A 4,128-nucleotide genomic window follows, 5' to 3' on the forward strand; every position below is an offset into this window, starting at 1 on the left:
TTCTAAAGTGTTTAAAAAAAGGATTAATAATTAAAAGGTGTTTTAATTATTAATAAGAATAATAAATGGGATAATAATAATAATATTTATGGGAAAATTTCAGCTGAAAATTTTGCCTATAAAAATACTATTATAGACCCTATTTTTATTCGAACCCAAAAATCCAAAAGTTTTAGAAAACCAAATTCTCTCCACCTCCTCCTCCTCCTTATCGTCGTTTTCTTGGTGGATACCGGTGGGGTGCTTCACGTTTGAGGAGCAGCTGCTAAGGATCTCCGATCGTTGCTCTTGGATCGCATATTAAAGGTTAGTAATCGATCCCTATGTTTTTACCACGATTTATATGCTTTTATTTGGATTTTATATGTGTAAAAGTATTTTACCATGCCCCCGCTGTGATTAATATCCAACATTGGTATCAGAGCATAGGTTGTATGCATATAGATCTGTGGTAAAAATTTCATAATTTTATGTGCTTGTATGAATTAATTATGATTTTTGCAAGTTATATCATGGTTTAATTTTGTCTGATGAGAAATCGTTTCTCATAATAATTTTGAATGTTGATCTGGGTTGTACAAGTGTTGTAGATCGTCTGGGTATTTTTTTCATAATTTTATGATGTATAGATTTTTTATTATAAATTTTTGAAGATCTTGCAATTAAATTCGTAATTAAATAATCATATATATATAAATTGTAAGTATATATATATATATTGCATCTGCTGTACTGCTGTTGCTTGTCTGTCTACTACAGCACGGAAAAAGACACAGAACCAGTCAGGCAGCACGCTGATCGAGTAGATTGTCAGGCGGCGGCTGCTGCAAAAGAAAAAAAATAAAGGGGTGTCGCGCATTCCGGGAATGCGTTACATCTTGTGGCGCATTCACGGAATGCGTTACACCTTTTAATGGCTTAAAAGGGTTGTAACGCATCACTGGAATGCGTTACAGGGCTTGTAACGCGTTCCTGTAATGCGTTACAGCCCGACTGTTCACATTAAAATTGATTTTCTAGGAGTTTCGTAACTCTGTTTTGGGCGTGCAATATACCGTTGGATTCGTTTTTCCGAGACGGATCTAATGGATTGATCAATTTTTAGTTTATATAAAAGTTTTGAACTATTTATATTTCCAAAAGTGTTTTAAAGCTGTTTTTAACTGTTTTTAATTGCTTTTAAATGCTAAATGTGATACATAGAGATGTATAATGCTTAGACTAATATGCTAGATGATGTAACATGCCTACCTTGATGTTTATTCATGTTGATATATGTGATATATGCTTAGTTTATCATGCGATGATAGATTTAGGTGAACTTAAATGAACATAAGGCGTTTGTTAGACAACCTAGTATAGTGAAATTGTTTCATAACCTTAAGAATAATATTATGAATACAATCATGAGATTCTTGTGTTTGTGAAACACGTAATTGAATATGAATTTTTGATATTAGAGAAAGGATGATTCTGTCAATAACAGATTTCTATCTGTAAGAAAGGGTTATTAAGTGACGCCTCTTGACAATGCTCCACTCGATCTGGGAATCATCTGATTATCGATTATTGATTTGAAATATTTAATTTAAAAGGAAGAATCTCTTTATAATATGATTATGATTGTAACGTAATATAATCCCTCTAAAATTAAATAATATCAAGTAGTAATTGGCCAATGACACAACGGGCTTGTGTCAGTCATAGCCTTCCAACATGATAGAAAGTAGTTCTTATTTTTAAATCATTGTCGTTTCGTGCCACAGCCGAGGGCTTTGATTTCGAAATAAGAAATAATTGTCTATTACATAGAGATGTGTACATTGAATAAGAATCTAAAGGTCGTTACGTGCCACAGTCGTGGGCCTTTGGGGACTGATTCAATTATACAGAATGTTGGGTTAGACTTGACTTAGAATATTGAGTTTGTCGTGCCACAGCCGTGACTCAATTATTCAAGAGGCTAAAGTTTGATTAGGGAATAACATTAGATGTAATTGACAAGAGTTGTCTGCCTATTGAACATTACATGGCGTTTCGTGCCACAACCGAGGTTGTGTAATGGAATGTAGGATCCCTATTCCCACTAGCATTATGAATGCTTAATTTTTCACGTAGGGGGTTGAATAAATTAGGTAAACTAGTGGGAGCCACTTATGAATAAAGACCCGATTCATATAGTACTTTAAAATGAAATCGAATATTTGCTAAATGTTGTTATGTGTTTATCATTTACAGATTTACAATATATATTATGTCTTCTGCACTATCACTCAGGAGCATACTGGATGCTCATAAATTGACTGGTCCTAATTATGCTGACTGGCTTCGAAACTTGAGAATTGTTCTCAGGATTGAGAAGCTGGAATACGTGATTGACTCACCTAAGCCTACTGAACCTGCTAGTGATGCACATAATGATGAACATGTTGTGTATCGTAAGTGGATAGATGATGTAAATGTTGCTCAATGCATCATGCTAGCTTCCATGAACATTGAGCTACAGAAGCAACATGAGCATATGGATGCTCACACTATCCTAATGCATCTACAAGAGATGTATGATGTGGCGGGGAGGATAGCTCGATATGAGATATCGAAGGAGCTGTTCGATTGTAGGATGTCTGAGGGATCATCTGTGAATGACCATGTACTTAAGATGATCAATTTGATTGAACGTCTTGGACAACTTGGTTTTTCCATGGATGGGGAGCTGAGCTAAGACTTGGTCTTGCAATCGCTTCCGAGTTCGTTCTCGCAGTTTGTTGTGAACTTTCACATGAATAAGTTGGATGTCAGCCTGCCTGAACTCCACAACATGTTGAAGACCGCGGAATCGAATTTCCCCCCTAAGAAGAGTTCTGTTCTTCTAATTGGTAAAGGTTCCAATCCTAAGAAAAGGAAGAGGAACTCTTCCAAGAAGAAGAAAGTAGGTGAAGAAAAGCCGGTTCCACCAAAAGCTGAAGACCCCAAGAGCAAAGTTGTTTGCTTTCACTGTAACAAGGTGGGGCACTGGAAGAGGAACTGCAAGGTTTACCTTGCAGAATTGAAGAAGAAGAAGGGTAGTGAGACTACCGCTTCTGATTTAGGTATGTTCATGATAGAAGTGAATATGTCATTAAATCAAATTTCTACTTGGGTATTAGATACCGCCTGTGGTTCTCATATCTGCAATTTGTTGCAGGGACCAAGGAGAAGTAGGACTCTTGAGGAAGAGGAGGTGATTCTACTGATGGGAAATGGAGCAAGAGTTGCTGCTGAAGATGTAGAACCATTTCATTTACATATGCCTACGGGCAAGACTATTGTTTTAAATAATTGTTATTTTATTCCCTCGATTGTGAGGAATATTATTCCCATGTTAGACTTGGCTGGATTTTCATTTATTATTGAGAATAATGAATGTTCTATTCTTAGAGATAATATTCTTTATGGACGTGGTACTTTAAATAATGGTCTGTATAAATGTGACATAATTTACTTCAGATTGAACAAACTAATAAAAGAAAAGGGATGATGAAAATCTCACTTTATAGTGGCACTGCAGTCTCCATTTAGTAGACATGGAGAGAGGACTACAAATTTGCTAGGAATGGTACACACAGATGTATGTGGACCAATGTCTAAGCAAGCCATGGGTGGATTTTCATACTTCATTACTTTCATAGATGATAGATCTAGATTCGGATATGTGTTTGATGAAACACAAGTCTGAAGCCTTTGAAAAGTTCAAAGAGTATAAGTATGAAGTGGAGAAACAGACCAAACATAGTATTATAATTCTTCGATTAGATCGAGGTGGTGAATACTTGAATGGAGAGTTTTTGGATTATCTCAAAGTAAATGGTATAGTCTCCCAGTGGATGCCTCCAGATTGGTATCTGAAAGGAGAAATCGAACTCTGTTAGACATGGTTCGGTCCATGATGAGCTATGCAAATCTTCCAGTATTCCTATGGGGTTATGCATTGGAAACCTCAGCATATTTACTGAATAAGGTGCCTTCCAAATCTGTTCCTCAAACTCCGTATGAGATATGGAAAGAAAGGAAACCGAGTCTTAAACACGTTAAAATTTAGGGATGTCCAGCTTATGTCAAGTAAGTTGACCCAGATAAGCTGGAATATCT

The sequence above is a fragment of the Apium graveolens genome, chromosome 3 (assembly GCF_009905375.1).
Source record: "Apium graveolens cultivar Ventura chromosome 3, ASM990537v1, whole genome shotgun sequence".
Lineage (NCBI taxonomy): Eukaryota > Viridiplantae > Streptophyta > Magnoliopsida > Apiales > Apiaceae > Apium > Apium graveolens.